Source organism: Lissotriton vulgaris, chromosome 7 (genome assembly GCF_964263255.1).
Source record: "Lissotriton vulgaris chromosome 7, aLisVul1.2, whole genome shotgun sequence".
Classification (NCBI taxonomy): domain Eukaryota; kingdom Metazoa; phylum Chordata; class Amphibia; order Caudata; family Salamandridae; genus Lissotriton; species Lissotriton vulgaris.
The window spans coordinates 1526270891-1526290446 of NC_141695.1; positions in this window are offsets into that span (position 1 = coordinate 1526270891).

The following is a 19556-nucleotide window of genomic DNA, read 5'->3' on the forward strand; positions in this document are numbered from 1 at the left end:
TTTTGGGTTTTGGGGTACAGGGACATTTTTAGGGTTCAGGGATAGTTGGGGTTTTGGGGTGCAGGGTGTATTTTTAGGGTCAGGATTGGTTAGTGTTTAAGGGTGCTGGGGTATTTTAAAGAGTACGGGTGGGTTATGATTATGGAGTGGAGGGGTATTTAGAGAGACCGGGGTGGGATTCGTTTTTAGGGTGTAAAGGGTAATTAAAAAAAATTCGAAATTATATATAAAAATGTATATATTTAATATTAATAAATATATAAATATATATATATATTAATAATACATTTTAAAAGAAAAAATGTGTTATTTAAATTAAAAAAATATGTTTATACTCGGACACTCCAGATGCTTGCAAGTAATTTATTTAGGCAAGAGAAAAACTACGCGTTTCGGTATTAAACCTTGATCCTGCTCGCAAATTCATGTAAACGCCATGTTTAAATACTCTCCAAACATTACGTGATGAGACGCTCACCCCCATGTGATTCAAAAGCAACTTATAGCGGCCATCTTGGAATGTGCAAAAGTACATTGTAGAATCACTCTTTGATCTACATACTCTATATATATATGGTAAAAGTGCCAGTAAAGCGCTACTTTTGTTTTCTTGTATTTCTCTGAACAGCATTGTTTTCCCCGTGCAGGGAAGTGCACCATTCCTTGATTTACTGCAATACCTGCTTGATGGGCGGATCTGTATTCACAAATGTGGTCTTTTAAACTATATTGCTTACGTTTTGTAAGGATATAAGCAATGGACATTGAAACTGGCCCCTTCCGACCCTGTAGTCATGGCCTTAACTTTTCATGCAAAAGCACTCATTGATTTCTGAATATTGAGTGCAAAAGCATTAAAGTAACCATGTTGTTCCTGCATACATTTCACATGCTTTTTAATTAAGCTTACATTCTTTATGAGTGTTTGCTTTTTCCAGGATGTTGGGCAGCATATGGCTCTTGTCTAGTGCCTAATTTGAATTGAGTCACCTCCAGGTGTTTATAGTAGGGCGCAATTGGGTTGTACTTGAAGGTAGTGCAAGTTTCTCCCAGTGGGGCAGTATGGTGTTCAGTGGGGGAGAGGATGTGGCACTATGGTCAGAGCTGCCGAATTTTGTACAGGGGAACCGGGTTCAGCCTTCATGACCAGTCCACCAGACCACTCTCCTGAGAGAGCACATTTCCATGCTAGACCTTAGAAGCCCCCCGAAAGACCTTAGAAGAATGTTGTCTGAGCACCAGCAGGTGGACCATAGCTGTGGCAAGTGTGGGTTAACCTTGAAGGCCTGTCCACTACAACCCCTATTGAAGCTCAACTTGAGTCTTTTGGGCAGGCCTTCGAAGCAGCACACCCTAGAGCAACAGTGACTCTGTCATTGAGGTCACAGGACCGTTGAGCAGGAAGGCTCTAGGGCGGTTTGACCTATGAGATCGCACTGAGTGCTGACTTTGGTTGGGGGCATCATGTTTGCGAGAATATTATGTTTCTAAAAGCACTTGTTGCCTCCTTCCTGGCCTCCAGCAATTTTTGGCAACAATAAAAATGTCATGAATACTCCGGTGATTAATGTTCTTCCTAGATAGAGATGGAGTTTTGTCAAGTGGAAGTTTTGACTTCGGGAAAGGTAGCGCAGAGGGTAAATGTGCCTGCTGCAAAGAACAAGTACCATTCAGATTACTAAATCCACATCATTTAAATAGGCCAATGGGTTACTGCTTTTGTCAGAGAGATCCTATTGTTACTTGCAGTTTATAAGTCAAACTCCTAACATAGAACAATGAGCTATTAACTGTCATCTAAGAGCTGCATGCAAACAGCAAGGTATAAATTACAGCATTATGTTTTTTTCTCCAGTCTTTGATTATCCCAATTTTGCAAAAAGGGTTCATTTGGACAGAAATCAATTCTGGTCATTACATAGAACCCCCAACCATGGTATTACATTCTAAATTCAGAGTTTGTGTTTTTTCTAGATCAATCACTAATAAACTATACTGCCTACTAGTATGATTGTAATGTGACCCCTAGTCCTTTGTCTTATGTAACAATACCTAGTGTGATTTACACCCGTATGATTGATTTTCTCTGTGTAATGTGTGATATAAAGTTCTATGACACCCTACACTGGTATCAGTGGCACTGTAAAACAAATTAAATGGATCTGAGCGAGAATGTGGTTATGGAGACCTGAGTGTCACTGTTAAAGGGAAGAGATAGTGAGGGAATCCGTGGCAGAGCGAGTCATTGGGGGCACCAACATTGTCGCACAGGGCTCCACCAGCGATAAAGTCGGGCACTTCTACTTCCTACAGTTCTACCACCAAATCAAAAGCTTTGATTTGAAAACCCCTTGAATCTGAAGTGTACCTTCAAGTCAATGTATGATTTAGCAGTGGTCTTAGTCTTTTTTTATTTATGTACAATCTTTATTTGTTGGCAATGGTGTCTTGTAATTTTGTACTAAGTGTTGTGTTTTTGCACTTAACACAATTCTGGTGAGTAAAGAGCCAACACACAAAAAAGATTGTCCTACGTCTCTTAGCATGTGCACGTGGGATACTGGTGAGAGGATTTATGTTAAAACAAATTACAAAATATTAATGTCATCCTAAGGTAGCACAATCATGGCACAGAAAGATACGGGAGCCTTTTGAAATTTGCAATTTTATCCATGGTGTGTCATTTTATATTTTGAAGGATCCGGCCCCTCATTACCTCAACAGGATCTCCCCCCTTTATGAGGCAGAACTGGAAATTTTGTGAGACCTGCACCTAGCTATTCCATCCAATGTGACAAATGTGATCCATTTAATACAGTTTTAAAATATATGGACTTATTTTATTTGTATATTTATCTTTTTGTCCATGTTGCTGATATCCACATTAGGTCTCTTCGGGATGCCAAATAAGATCAACTGTCCTGCGATGTCAATTTCTGTGATGTCACATGTTGTGATGTTACCAAGGGCGGCTCCTCCACTAGGGCGGAGGAGCGTCGCCCTACTGCTTTCTCACAGTGTGAGAAGCAAAAACACAAAATGCTAAAACTACCATTTTAGGTTTATGCTTCTCGCACTGCGAGAAAGCAGAAGTTTTTGGTTGGAGGTGGGCGGGTCTGCTTTAGGGCAGGGGAGGAGTGGCTTGCCCACTGCTAAGGGTGCTGAATGTTTGGTCGGTCCTCTGGGGCCGACCAAACCAGTCATGGCCACTCTGGCCTTTCTCCATGTAGGCTGCAATGCACCCTACATGGAGAAAATGGCCTCCCCATAGGCACCTGGCTGGTCGGCGTACCGACCAATCACAATGCTGCCATTGCAGCCTTGTGATTGGCTTAGGGGAGGGAGGCTGCCTGCTTCCTGTTCCTGCCAGAGGAAATAAAGCAGGAGAGCAGGTCAGGAGCAGATACGACGCGAGAACTGGGAAGGTACGTTTATTTTCTTTTTAAATTACCCCCCCCCCCCCACGCACGCAAACCCGTACGAGACCCTCCACCAGCGCATCATGCCGTCCGCGACTGGATGTTACATGCAAATTAGAGGGGCCTCACATCTTCCCTTTCGCCCGGGGCCCCAGAAGTTCTACGACCGGCCCTGTCTATCAGTACACTGCTACATGACTGTTGGACTGGTTTTGTTACTGCTGTGACAGATTACTCCTCCTGAATGCAGTCGTGGCCTGTGGCAGTTCAAACGGGCCACCTAGTGGTGAGTGGCGAGGTCACATGTTTCTGCACACCGTTTGTGCTCTGGATGTATTACTACTTGAGGTCCTACACTGCCACAGCCACTGTTGTGAAAGGCTGCTGAGAATGGCACAATGACTACTTGTTTCAGCCTCCAATTTCAAGTTGATACACAGCACACTGATCTAGATGAAAGGCACCTGGCATATGGTTCAGATGTAGGTGGGAGTTGTGAAGATTTTATATTGGCAAAGCGACTCCAGGAGGGGAAAGGCTGGAAAATAATGCTTTGTTTGAGGACTGTTTAAAAGGGGTGCCAGTTCCTTGTATTACATGATTCAGTCAATCAGCCGGTGCCTGGAAAAGGAAGGATTGATTTTGATGAGGTTGCACGTTATGAGTACATAGTAAGTTGCACAAGGGCCTGGATTGGTGCATGTGAAATCAATTCATGTACTTTTTCACATTGCCGCATTTTGGACTTGGTTGATGATGAGGGCATATGCCTCTGGCGGCACATGGCCACCGCTGAAAGAGAGCCATGGAGATTCCCATGATCTTAGTGGCAGGTTGTATACCTCTGGTGGCATGTGGCCGCCGCTGACAGAGAGAGCCATGGAGATTCCCATGACCTTAGTGGAAGGTTGCCACACCTGTAAATGAGAACGGAGTCCTGTACCTCCCACAGTGATCCCAAGTTGCCGGAATACTTTATAGATGGGATGATGGGTATGGAAGGCACTACAGATTGGATCCTATTTGCACTATTGTCCTTGAGCTGGCTGGCGCATCTGGAAAGCCTCCCAGTCCTATTGACAGGACCAGACCGGGGAGTGGCCTTTGATGGTAGTAGATGCAGAGTCCTAAGGATGTGACGTGGTGAGCAGGAGCCCCTGTGAATTTCCGTGGCCTGTCACCACATTTTAGGGCATGTATATAAATGGCATGCATTGGGTGGTCTGTCGCCACTTTTTATGAGTTATTTCATGGCTGCCATCCCATCATTAGCCATGTGCATCAATACCATATAGGGGGCATTAAATGACATGAGTGGAGTCCTGCACCATGTGCCAATCCAGTTGTCTAGCTAGCATACATGCTGTCCTGGTGGTGTGTATGTTTGTTCAGGTTACATCTGCCCTTGAAGTTGTGCGAGTGACTAGGCGGAGGTTCCGGGGTGGTCTTGCGGCTGTCTAGATGCAGACACGTGCAGACCCAGTGCAGCCCATAGGTGGTCCTGTGGCAACTCATTTAAAGGGCCTCCCACAGCATGAGAGGTGGATTTTACTTTGCCCCACCAGTGGACTTCCAAGCTTGTCTTCAATGGATTAAGGTGCTTACAATCGGTTTCACTCAGGCTCCCAATGCACCTATGTATGAACTGGACAACATCAATTGTCTAACAGCAAGAGTACGCTGGACCGACTAACATCATGTAGGGGAACTGTCAGTTAACTAATGCAAAGCTGGAGAGCCAGACTTCGTCAGCACTGACTCCGTGCCCAGATGTACCTGGTTAAAATATGGACACATGCCAAGATGCCTGGGTGCTTCCAGTTGCACCATTCCACGGCTGTTCTGCACTGTGAGACTTTTAGTTGTTTTTAGTTGTTTTCTCATTCCTTCCTACAGGTTGGACTTTTGTTTGTTGTTTTTGTTTTCTTATGGTTTGGGAGGAGTGTTGTGTCCTGTTGGACACAGTTGAATGTCCCTTGAGGGCTGGCCTGTACACTCACCTACACCCATCCAACACAGGTGTTGCCAATTAGGTGCCCTGCTAATAAAGGAGCCTTAGTGCACGTACTTGTGGCCATTACTAGAAACTATGTTTCCCGTGTAGGTTTATGTCCCCTTCAACAGCATGTGGGCCTAGAGCCCACGGATATCACACAGCCCAAGTGGGCAAATTATACACAACCCTCCTCACCCAAAAACATCTCACAAATCATAATTTAGCGCTAGAGGCAGCCGCGTACTTGTTCCCGTTGACCACTACTGTCTTCCCACCTCAGCCCGGAAGACCAGCTTAGCGGCTCCGTTCATCTTTGCTTGCGCCTTTCCCCTCGTAGCAGGAACCGTGTTGAGCAGACCGGCAATCGTGTTCTGCTCCTGGCCCCCCCCAGCCCAGTCCAGCGACGCGCGAGTGGCTGAATCTGAGCATCGGAGAATGCAGGCCACAGAACTGGCATCACCCACGCCATAGTTTTGTGTGAGTTTTGGCCGCCATAAGTGTGGCAGGGTATGCTCAGACATGAGTCCCTTGCCCATTTTGCCACTGGATTCAAGCAAGCCGGGCTGAAGACGGCTGGAATGCCAGAAACCGGTCCTCGGAAGCTTGTTTCCGGTCCAGGGAAGACATGGCTTGGCAGTTCGGGCTGGACTGTTCCCATGAGGCACAGGGTCCGACTGATTTGCATATAGCCATGTCCGAACTGGGGTGGCAGAGTGGGCTAAAGAACGGTGATGGATTAAAGCCAGATCTTTTGACTGGGTGTGAGTGTTTGATTGATTCAGATGCTCCGTCCATCACCACCCCCTTTTGTACCGCTTTTGGCCGCCATCAGTGTGGCAGGGTATGCTCAGACGTGAGTCCCTTGCCCACTTTGCCACTGGATTCAAGCAAGCCGGACTGAAGACGGCTGGAGTGCCAGAAACCGGTCCTCAGAAGCTTGTTTCCGGTCCAGGGAAGACATGTCTTGGCAGTTCGGGCTGGACTGTTCCCATGAGGCACAGGGTCAGACTGATTTGCATATAGCCATGTCCGAACTGGGGTGGCAGAGTGGGCTAAAGAACGGTGATGGATTAAACCCAGATCTTTTGACTGGGTGTGAGTGTTTGATTGATTCAGATGCTCCCTCCATCACCACCCCCTTTTGTACCGCTTTTGGCGGCCATAAGTGTGGCAGGGTATGCTCAGACGTGAGTCCCTTGCCCACTTTGCCACTGGATTCAAGCAAGCCGGGCTGAAGACGGCTAGAATGCAAGTAACCGGTCCTCGGAAGCTTGTTTCCGGTCCAGGGAAGACATGGCTTGGCAGTTCGGGCTGGACTGTTCCAATGAGGCTCAGGGTCAGACTGATTTGCATATAGCCATGTCCGAACTGGGGTGGCAGAGTGGGCTAAAGAACGGTGATGGATTAAACCCAGATCTTTTGACTGGGTGTGAGTGTTTGATTAATTCAGATGCTCCGTCCATCACCACCCCCTTTTGTACCGCTTTTGGCCGCCATAAGTGTGGCAGGGTATGCTCAGACGTGAGTCCCTTGCCCACTTTGCCACTGGATTCAAGCAAGCCGGGCTGAAGACGGCTGGAATGCCAGAAACCGGTCCTCGGAAGCTTGTTTCCGGTCCAGGAAAGACATGGCTTGGCAGTTCGGGCTGGACTGTTCCCATGAGGCACAGGGTCAGACTGATTTGCATATAGCCATGTCCGAACTGGGGTGGCAGAGTGGGCTAAAGAACGGTGATGGATTAAACCCAGATCTTTTGACTGGGTGTAAGTGTTTGATTGATTCAGATGCTCCGTCCATCACCACCCCCTTTTGTACCGCTTTTGGCCGCCATAAGTATGGCAGGGTATGTTCAGACGTTAGTCCCTTACCCACTTTGCCACTGTATTCAAGCAAGCCGGGCTGAAGACGGCTGGAATGTCAGAAACCGGTCCTCGGAAGCTTCTTTCCGGTCCAGGGAAGACATTGCTTGGCAGTTCGGGCTGGACTGTTCCCATGAGGCACAGGGTCAGACTGATTTGCATATAGCCATGTCCGAACTGGGGTGGCAGAGTGGGCTAAAGAACGGTGATGGATTAAACCCAGATCTTTTGACTGGGTGTGAGTGTTTGATTGATTCAGATGCTCCGTCCATCACCGTCCCCCTTTTGTACCGCTTTTGTCCACCATAAGTGTGGCAGGGTATGCTCAGACGTGAGTCCCTTGCCCACTTTGCCACTGGATTCAAGCAAGCCGGGCTGAAGACGGATGGAATGCCAGAAACCGGTCCTCGGAAGCTTGTTTCCGGTCCAGGGAAGACATGGCTTTGCAGTTCGGGCTGGACTGTTCCCATGAGGCACAGGATCAGACTGATTTGCATATAGCCATGTCCGAACTGGGGTGGCAGAGTGGGCTAAAGAACGGTGATGGATTAAACCCAGATCTTTTGACTGGGTGTGAGTGTTTGATTGATTCAGATGCTCCGTCCATCACTACCCCCTTTTGTACCGCTTTTGGCCGCCATAAGTGTGGCAGGGTATGCTCAGACGTGAGTCCCTTGCCCACTTTGCCACTGGATTCAAGCAAGCCGGTCTGAAGACGGCTGGAATGCCAAAAACCGGTCCTCAGAAGCTTGTTTCCGGTCCAGGGAAGACATGTCTTGGCAGTTCGGGCTGGACTGTTCCCATGAGGCACAGGGTCAGACTGATTTGCATATAGCCATGTCCGAACTGGGGTGGCAGAGTGGGCTAAAGAACGGTGATGGATTAAACCCAGATCTTTTGACTGGGTGTGAGTGTTTGATTGATTCAGATGCTCCGTCCATCACTACCCCCTTTTGTACCGCTTTTGGCCGCCATAAGTGTGGCAGGGTATGCTCAGACGTGAGTCCCTTGCCCACTTTGCCACTGGATTCAAGCAAGCCGGACTGAAGACGGCTGGAATGCCAGAAACCGGTCCTCAGAAGCTTGTTTCCGGTCCAGGGAAGACATGTCTTGGCAGTTCGGGCTGGACTGTTCCCATGAGGCACAGGGTCAGACTGATTTGCATATAGCCATGTCCGAACTGGGGTGGCAGAGTGGGCTAAAGAACGGTGATGGATTAAACCCAGATCTTTTGACTGGGTGTGAGTGTTTGATTGATTCAGATGCTCCGTCCATCACCACCCCCTTTTGTACCGCTTTTGGCCGCCATAAGTGTGGCAGGGTATGCTCAGACGTGAGTCCCTTGCCCACTTTGCCACTGGATTCAAGCAAGCCGGACTGAAGACGGCTAGAATGCAAGTAACCGGTCCTCGGAAGCTTGTTTCCGGTCCAGGGAAGACATGGCTTGGCAGTTCGGGCTTGACTGTTCCCATGAGGCTCAGGGTCAGACTGATTTGCATATAGCCATGTCCGAACTGGGGTGGCAGAGTGGGTTAAGAACGGTGATGGATTAAACCCAGATCTTTTGACTGGGTGTGAGTGTTTGATTGATTCAGATGCTCCGTCCATCACCACCCCCTTTTGTACCGCTTTTGGCCGCCATAAGTGTGGCAGGGTATGCTCAGACGTGAGTCCCTTGCCCACTTTGCCACTGGATTCAAGCAAGCCGGGCTGAAGACGGCTGGAATGCCAGAAACCGGTCCTCGGAATCTTGTTTCCGGTCAAGGGAAGACATGACTTGGCAGTTCGGGCTGGACTGTTCCCATGAGGCACAGGGTCAGACTGATTTGCATATAGCCATGTCCGAACTGGGGTGGCAGAGTGGGCTAAAGAACAGTGATGGATTAAACCCAGATCTTTTGACTGGGTGTGAGTGTTTGATTGATTCAGATGCTCTGTCCATCACCACCCCCTTTTGTACCGCTTTTGGCCGCCATAAGTGTGGCAGGGTATGCTCAGACGTGGCAGTTAGGGCTGGACTGTTTTCATGAGGCACAGGGTCAGACTGATTTGCTCCGCCCATCTGCATTGCAGAGAGGTGTAATGAGGCCATGCCCCTTTTGACACCTCTCTGCAACATAGCCCCCTGGCACATGCTGGAGGTTCCTGGTGGGCTACTTGGCCCCCAGGGACCCCCAGTATTCAAGGGGAATTACTTCCCGCTCTGGAAGTGCACCAGGGGGCGCGTTTGCAGAGTTTGCGCATCCCGCTATTTAAAAAAATAAAATAAAATTGGGGGGCCTTGGTGGTCCTTTTGGGGCCCCCTAAGCAGGCAGCTCATGCTCGTAATGGTAGGCGTCTAATCCTCCGACCATACGCGTACGGAACAACTTCGCAAATATATCTATGATTTTACTTTGGATTTTCTCAGGAACTACTGAACAGATTTACACCATTTAACAAAAAGCACAATCTACGAACCAAACTCTACCTTTTTGCCAAATTTGGTGTAATTCCGTTCAGCAGTTCGGGCTGTAGCCGTGTCTAACGGTCCCTATGGAAAATTGCTTGGGGAAAACACATTTTGGGACCCCGTTTTTTTCAGCCTCCGCTTCACGAATCACCCCCAAACTTTCAGGGAAGGAGCGGAGTGGAGCAGGCCATCTTCTTGGAGAGTTTCACGAAGATTCGTCAACCGGCGCCAAAGTTATTCCAAATAAAATGTTGCGCCACAGGGTGCTTTTTTGCTCAGTGGTGAAGGGAGGGAGGGGGTGGGGCCTGATGTAACGTGTGCAAAAACACCCTGTGGCGTGTTTTAAATTGGGGAATTAATTCCTCTTAAATCTTGAGAGTCCCTGGGGGCCAACTAGCCCACCACTTACCTCCAGTAAGCGCCACTGTGCTGTGTTGCAGAGAGGTGGCCCAGGCCATGCCCCTTTTTACACCACTCTGTAACATAGCTTTGTGGTGCTTACTGGAGGTAAGTGGTGGGCTAGTTGGCCCCCAGGGACCCTCAGGACTCAAGGGGACTTAATCCCCCAATTTACAACACATCTGGGAGTGCGTTTGCGTAGTGGTGTAGGGAGGGGGCGTGGCTTGATGTCACAAGTGGGCAAACGCGCCCTGTGGTGTATTTTAAGTTTGGGAATTAAGTTCCCTTGAATTCTGGGGGTCCCTGGGGGCCAACTAACCCACCAGGTATGTCCAGTAAGTGCTACAGAGTTGCATTGCAGAGAGGTGTAAAATGAGGCATGGCCTTGGACCACCACTCTACAACGCAGCTCTGTGGTGCTTGCTGGAGGTACGTGGTGGGCTAGTTGGACCCAGGAACTCTCAGGATTCAAGGAGACTTAATCCCCCAATTTAAAATGTGCAATAGGGTGCCTTTGCACAGTGGTAAAGGGAGGGGGCGAGGCCAGAGGAGACATGTTTAAACACGCCCTGTGGCGCGTTTTAACTTGGGGAATTAACTTCAATCCTGAGGGCCCCTGGGGGCCAACTAGGCCACCAGGTACCCCCAGTAACCTCCACAGGCCTACGTTGCAGAGAGGTGGTCCTTGCCATGCCCCTTTTTACACCTCTGTGCACGCAGCTCTGTGACGCTTAGTGGAGGTACTTAGTGGGCAAGTTGGACCCCAGGGACCCTCAGGATTCAAGGGGACTTAATCTCCCAACTTAAAACGGCCACAGGGGGTGTTTGCAAATGTTACTTCAGGCCCCCCTCCCTTCACCACTGTGCTAACGCACCCCGTGGTGCGTTTTAAGAGGTAGGTTTAATCCCCCTGCCCTAATATGTACTAGGGACTTACAGAGGAGGTCTTGCTAATCACAGGGGTACCCCAAAGCATAGTGTTCCCTAGTGTATGTAGGTGTTTTCACTGTATTCTAAGTGTCTTTTAGCATAGCACTGGCTATAGGCCTGGTTATTCCGAGTCAGTTACCACCAGTACCTGTCTGAAAAAGTTGTGGGGCACAATGATTTTGTAACAAGGCATCTTTCTGCTAATCTGTTGGTTCTTTCTGCACATGTCTTGCTTCTTCCTGCATTTTTCTTCGTCTTTGTGGACTTCTGATGTTTTTTCTACATTTCCTTTGCTTCTTTCTGTGCATTTTTTCTTCTTTCTTCACATGTCCTACTTCTGTAGGCATAGTTAGAAACCTTTGAAATTCACTGAAAAAGACCACAGGTTTCAGGCACGTTATAGTTTGAAATTAGCATTTAAAAAACCTTTGAAATTCACGGGAAAAAACATAGGTTTCAGGCACGGTACAGTTAGAAATAAGCATTTTAAAAACCTTAGAAATTTACTGAAAAAAACATAGGTTTTAGGGAAAGTTATAGTTAGTTGGACATTGCATTTATACGAAACTTGTGAAATTCCCCTGTTATAGTTAGTTCAGCTAACTATAACTCGCACCCCGCAATGCACTGCCGATGACGTCACATATTACATCACTAATGACATGGTTAGGGACATCACTGATGACATCACAGATGACATCTCAAATGACATCACTGATGACATCATCCATGTGATATTTTCATGCATCTTCTCACACCCTAACGTAACTTCACATACACCCACTCTAAATTATAGACTGCCTTTCTCAAAACCATAGACACTCCAACACCAATAACTACATACCCACTCACTGATTCTTAGGTCTACAAACACATCCACTCACTCACCCGTACAGTCACTCATACTTACGGTCACTCAGTACAGGACTATCATATGCACTCATACACCTATATAGACACTCACACACCGCCACTCATCCATAGAGGTACTCACACACTTAGCCAGTCATGTAAATAATTATTCACACTCCCATTTACTCATCTATACAGTTATACACACACCAGCTCACTTAGTCATACAAATACTAGCACATTCTTACGTTCTTATACAATCACTGATACAAGCAAACACTCATCCATGCAGCCACTCCCACAATCACACACTCTCACTTATAGCCATTTATATACTCTGACACACATATATACTGCCTTAAATATATGTAGTTACTTACACAAGTACGAATGAGATATACATTCACTCACTAACACACCCATACACACACCCACACCCACCCATACAGTCCATCACAGATGCACACTTCAAACTATGTGCCCAGTGAATCACCCACTCACACATCTATGCACAGAGTCACACACACCCCACCCACAGAAACACTCAGGCACCCATATAGATATTCAAGCAACCAATCAACAGCTCATATAGACACTTATGTAGTTATTCACAAACCCATGCAGTCACTTACACACCAACAGACAAATGGATACAGAGATTCACACAGTTTAGTCACTAAACCATGCATTCAGTAACTACTCAAACGTCTTATATCTGGGCCTGCCGGAATATCTCCTGCAACGTATGCAGGTGGTCCAGAACGCGGCAGCGCGTGCCATTTTTGGCCTGCATGGGCGAACTAGAGTCTCTGGCTTATTGCAGTCGCTTCACTGGCTGCCTATCCGCCAGAGGATAGTTTTTAAAGCCTTAACGCTCGCTCATAGGGCCGTTTATGCAACAGGGGCTAAATTCCTGCAGAAGAGGTTCACTTCCTATCGCCCTCCCCGATCTCTGAGGTCTGAATCATTGTTCCTGGCCACTGTCCCTCGTGTGAGGAAGGCACATTTGGGAGGTCGCTCTTTTAAGCTCCGGGCCCCTCAACTCTGGAACTCTTTGCCCCTGACCTTACGTAGCACTTCAAATCTACTGGCTTTCAGGAAGGGCCTGAAAACCTGGCTTTTTGCTTCCTAGTTTTTCTGCTTTTGCTGACCTGTTTCTTTTAATCTGTTTGTTATGCTTGCGTTTTCAGCTTGTCAATAAAGCGCCGGGACACTCTTCTGAGTAGCCGAGCGCTATAAAAGACACAAAATAACATAACATAACATAACATATGTTTAACCACTCACTTCTAGACAGTCACGCACCTAGTAAAACATCCATTCAGACACTTATACACCCACTCTTTCTTCAATATGCCTTTCCCTATATATATTAAACATATTTAAACTTTACAGAAACACACAGTCACTGGATGATGTCATCAGAGATGTCATTACTGATGTCATTTGAGATGACATCAGTGATGTCACTGACCATGTCATGAGTGATGTAATGTGTGATGTCATCAGCAGTGCATTGTGTAGGCGCGAGTTATAGTTAGCTCAACTAACTAGAAAGGGGGAATTTCACGGGTTTCGTACGAGGGCAATGTCCAACTACTGTCCCTAAAAGCTATGTTTTTTTCTGTGAATTTCTAAGGTTTTTTAAATGCTAATTTCTAACTGTAACATGCCTGAGCCCTATGGTATTTTCAGTGAAATATATATATATATATATATATATATATATATATATATATATATATATATATATATATATATATATATGCCATTTTGACACACCACAAGTGTTTTATAGTATACCCCCACCTTTCCCTATGTTATGTTGCTCACCAAACTCTGTGGGGCCACTTGATATGTGGAATACTGAGGCCCTATCAATTTTTGTTCAATGGAAATTTACATTTAACCACATTCCACTTGATTCAAGTCAAGTCAAAGAAATCTTTATTCGATTGCTATATCAGACAATCATAAAAGCACATAAAAGCAGAAAACACATCAATCAATTTATGTTAAAAAAAGTATCATACAAATATAAACATAATCTACAGTACATTCCAAGGTTAAAACAGTAATACATTAGTCTACTAATATCTACTATCCCTCGTCCACTTAGAATCGATTAACTAAGCATATGTTTCCTTTAACTCATAACTTCCTTCAGAAAGATTACTATCCTAAAAACACTGTGCTCGTTATCTAGATGTTGTAGTGCAAGAAGAGCAGGCCTGCATTGATGGAGCCCAAACAATTTTAAAACTGGTAATAAGTACATTCTCCTTGCATGGTTATAAAACCTGCAAAAGAAAACCACATGAATCGCAGATTGGTTGGAATTGTTATCACAAGAGCAGAGTTGAAGGTTTTGGGACCAGTCATTCATTATAGGTAAAGTGACTAGTCTATGAAATACCCCCAACCTAAATCTAGTTTATAAAAACCATAAACTCCTGGTACAAAAGTTAAATTGGGCTGAATGTTAAAAGTAGTTAAAATCAACTGGTTATACAGGACTGTAGGTTTCAATTATTCAGATGACATTCTAATAGTGTCCAACAGCAGAAGGCCCTCTTTTCTTTGTTCTTTCCTTGTTATTGTCCGAATAGTTCTGGGATTAGTAAAACACTCTATACAGACAAGATCTTTATAAAAATTGCGGACATATCTTTCCATGGGATCTTTAGGGCCCCTTCCAGTTGCAAGGTATCTGATAAAATGCCTCTGTTTAACCATCCCTCTTCTTTGGTCCAGAGACTGTGCCATAAAAGCACAGGCTTGGGTTTTATTAAATCAGAGATGAAGGGAAGTCCCATTCTGCATGGCATATACATGATAAAGTACTATTCGGAACAGAAAAAATGTTTCTTAAGAAGGAATTGTCTATGCATTGGAAAGGCAGCAGATCAGTGAACCCCCAGATCCCTGCACCATACACTACTGATGAAACACACTTTGCCTTATAAATTTTAATGAGCTGCTCAGGTTGTCTTTTTCCCAATTTCCTAGCAAAGTTAGTGAGGACAGATGTTGTTCTTAGGAGTACCAATGTTTTTGCTGCAACTGCTTGTGTCCAAGTGTCCTTATGAGCAGAGGATTCCCAGAAATGAGAACCTTTTAGTTACCCCAATCTTCTGTCCTGTCACTAACATATCTTTAAATGTCTTAATACCATAGCCGCAGTGCATGACGAAGGTCTTGGAGGAGTTTACTCTTAAACCAAGGTCTTTCATAAAATGAGAGAAACTATTGAGCACCCCCTGAAGACCTACTTGTGTGCGGGACATCAGCACTGCATCGTCTGCATATAGGAGGGCTTGTATTGAGCGTCTGGCCACTAGTGGGAAGTCTTGGTTACCTTTGAGAAGAGCCTCCCCAAACCATTAATATAGAGATTAAAAACTAACAGAGCCAGGACACAGCATTGCCTGACTTCGCTCCTTATTGGTAATGCAGCCGAACACTCACCTTTCAATCCACAGTCCACACGTGCCTTGACATCACTATAAAAATGCTTAAGAAAATCAATTATCTGAACGTCAACTCCCATAACTTTTAAAATTGACTAGAGTTAACTGTGGATCACATAGTCAAAAGTGGCTGTGAGATCAACAAATGCTTAAAACAGGTTCCCCTTTTTTGCCCTCATGTATTTCCCCACCAAGATAGACAGACTTAAGCCCTGTTTCACCGTCCACAAACCCGCGCAAAAACCATATTGCAGGTCAGATAGAACAGAGTTCTCCTCTGCCCAATCCTGGAGGTGTTCTAAAATGATTCTGCCTATTACTTTTGTTACATCATCCAGTAAGGAGATTGGCCTATAGCATCCCAGGTCCTGTCTATCCCCCTTTTTGAAAACAGCAAAATGGTAGAATCTACCCATGTAGATGGAAAAGCAGTGCTACAGCTAGCAGTAATCATCTGGACTATGATGGGCCCCCACTGGGAAATGTTTGATTTAAACAAATCTATGAGGACCCCGTCCGGTCCAGGGGCCTTGCCACCCTGGCTTACGGATAATGCCTGCTCCCCTTCATCTAAGGTAAACAACAAGTCAGAGTAGTGAGGAGGAGACTTCAAGTTATAATCTTCCTGGACATTGGTATCCATCACATCGGGGTTCCCTTGCCATTATATACGCTAGAAAAGTATTTAATACATTGTTCCCGAGTAATTGCAATTTCTATGGATGGACCAGCCTCACTTGACAAAAAGGGTGCTTTAACGACCTTCCAAAACGCCGAACTATCGTTCGCTATTGAGGCCTTATGTAATGCCTCCCAGCCCTCATTTGTTAAGGTACTTTTTCTCGCCTTTGTAGCTTGTTTGTATTCCACTCTAGCATGTCTCAGATCAACCAGGTTTCTTGGGGTTTTGTGTAGCTCCTTTTTAAAAAGAGAATATGCTAGGGTGCATCTTGAGTCAAACCATCCATTCGAATGTCTGTTACTGCTTTTACGTCTAAGGAGGGATTCTTTTATCGCATACTAATATGTAGATTAGTATTTTTTGTATTTCAATTTACCATTTCAAGATGGCGCCTGTCTGATATATCATGAATCTTCACATAAACCTTCTTTTACTTTTGCAATATATTGGGTATGGGCTTATGTAATTCTGTCATGTGATCAAGGCTGCTTGACAGCTAAAACGCGTCAGAGTTGCCTGCTTGCAGAAAATTTTATGCTGCAAGATCCAGCCCTGAACAAGAGTATTCTTTGTTTGGATTGGCGTGTGTGCTGCCGTTGTGGTCTGCCGGCTTCACACTCCACTCCACCACAGTTCGAGAGTCTGTTGTCAGGGTGTCATGGTAAATGGCTTTTCATAGGTCAACAGGGTTAGTAGTCCCTCCTTAGTACTGCCTTGTCTCTTCTTGTAACCTCCCATGAGGACATCTGTTACATGTGTTGTTACTCCCTAGGTTTTAATTACAGCCTCAAGAAACTATTTTCTTAAAAAGTTTCAGGCACAACACACACTTGGTGCTAAGCTAGGCTGGCAGTGATTACTTCACTCACTAGAACATTTCACATTATATGAGACCGTCTATAAATTTCCATTCATCAGCTCCACATAGAGTACAACCTAATCCGAAAATAATGTAATCATTTTTTTCAAATTTCAAAGGTACTATTGTATAGATGGACATAGTAATTTGAATGTACTCATAGTACTGTCTTGCATGCAATGCATTATTGGTGGAGTATATTTACCATATTTTCTGCATGGTGCAGTACCATATGTGACCAAAAGAGGTCCCCTTTTGGCCACAAGGCACTGCACACTGCAACATGGCTAGATAAATAAACATTACCTTTTATAATACCAATAACTCCAACTTTGTAGACGTGCAGGTGCCTTGCTCACAAGGGACCTCTAGGAGCAGCTTGCGGTAGTGCACTGAGACATGCAGTGCTGGTGCCTTGCTCACTAGCGACCTCTAGGAGCAGCTTGCGGTACTGCACTGAGACATGCAGTGATGGTGCCTTGCTCATTAGGGCCCTCTAGGAGCAGTTTGTGGTATTGCACCTGAACATGCGTTGCTGGTGCCTTGCTCACTGTGGACCTCTAGGAGCAGCTTGCGGTACTGCACTGTGACATACAATGCTGGTTCCTGGCTCACTACGCAAGCATTTGCAATGTACCATGTCTCGCATTATTGAAAGTTTGAACTATTGGAGTTGCATTATTATTTGGAACACCAATACCTCAAACTATCAGTAATGCAAGAACAATGCATTGCAAATGCTTGTTTGAAGACAGAGGTCAAGAGTTCTGGATCCCTCCTTTCTCCTCTTGGTCACATGAACTGCGTGTGGGAGTACCTCAAAGTGCTGCTTTTAGCCCCACTTTATTTAATATCTACCTTACTCCTCTTGCCTTACTTGCTGAGGCCCTGGGAGCAAAAATAGTCTCTTATGCTGATGACACCCAGATTCCATTCTTCTGGGAGCAGGATGCAGATTTCCCGGGAGAAAACATCGAATGTGTGCGCATACATTCTCCACCCATGGCTTTACAACGTGTTTATTGTTACCACACGTGCCATTACATCCCAAGTCGTAACAACAACTCGCTGTAGGGGGCGCACTGGACTTAGGAATAGTATTAATTACTATTCCTACTCCAGTTTGTGCAACAGCAGGGAAGGTGTTAGAATAAAAACCCAACACATTCCTTGGTGTTGCATGCCTCCTAAAGCAAGTGGTTGGTACGACTTGCAATGTAATGTCACGTGGGTAACAACGCTGTCGTACCATGCATTGTGGAAACAGCGTTGTAAAAGCTGCTTCCTACAAAAATCTGAACCTGTCTAACAGCCATCTTCCAGTGACTCTCATACCGTCAGCTTAAATGTAATACAGGAAAAATGGAGCTTCTGAGTTTTGGAGTAAAGGTCTGGAAACTTGGCAGTCTTTCTTGCCAGCAGATACTCCCCCCCCCCTCACAGAGCACCATGATGCAAATTCTGTGAACATTTTAGGCATTACATTTGATGACTGTCTCTCCTTTGTACCTCAGGTAAATGCTATAGTAGGGACTTGCTTTGAACTCTTACATGTCCTAAGAATGTTTCTGCATTTGCTATCTTTCACTTCCAGGAAACAGGTGGTACAAGCTTTCATATCATCAAAGCTTGATTATGGCAATCCCTTGTATTCGGGCATTTCAGATTATCTCATCAACAAACTACATGTGGTCTAGAACGCAGCTCCCCACACTCTCTTGGGACTGACTTTGAGATCCTCTGTAGCCTTTCATTTCAGGGCTTTGCACTGGCTTCCTAAAACAAAAAATAAACTTCTATTTAAAACCCTTTTCTGGTTCATAAGGCCCTTAACCAGACTGGCACAAGATATCTTAGGGCAAAGATTAGTTTCTATACTCTTTCCAGATGTATTCGTTCTGTCAATACTTGTTTGGCTAGAATCCCTAGAATCCGATGATTTAGGGCCAAAAGCAGATCCTTCTCTTTACTAGGGCCATCTGCCTAGAATAAACTGCCTCCTGAACTTCGGACCATCTAGGTTACCACTGTGTTCAGAAAGAAACTAAAGACATGGCTTTTTAATCTATCTTAAATCTGCTTTGGTCGCCGGTGTAGTGATTACAGTAGTGCATAGTGCCAGGACACTCTCCGGAGTAACAGTGTGCTATGCAAATGTCCCTTCATTCATTCAATCATCTACAGACCACTTAACCCTTTTGCTAGTATAGGGATTCAAAGATTCAGTAAAGGTCCTGGATAAAAGAATTTTTTTGCATAGGCCATCAGGAACCTGATTTAGAGTTTGCCGGATGGGCATTCCATCACCAATTTGACAGATATTAGGATATAAATTATTTATAGTTAGGCAGACAGGAAATCCATCACATTTGTGACTGAGAATCCATTGTCAAACTCTAAACCAGGCTTCAAGATTTCAATTGGACATTTTCCTTTTACAAAAGGATTATGCTTCTTAATTTTCAGCAATGAAGTGTACAGTCTTCCAACTCCTCAGCAGCAATAGTTCTAGATACTTTTCATATAATCTGGACCAGAAAAACTCCAGGGGTAACAGTGTGCTTTAGAATGCTTCAATCAACTAATCTATAACAACGTTTTCTTGAGCTGCTTTTGGTCCAGGGATACTTTATTATAT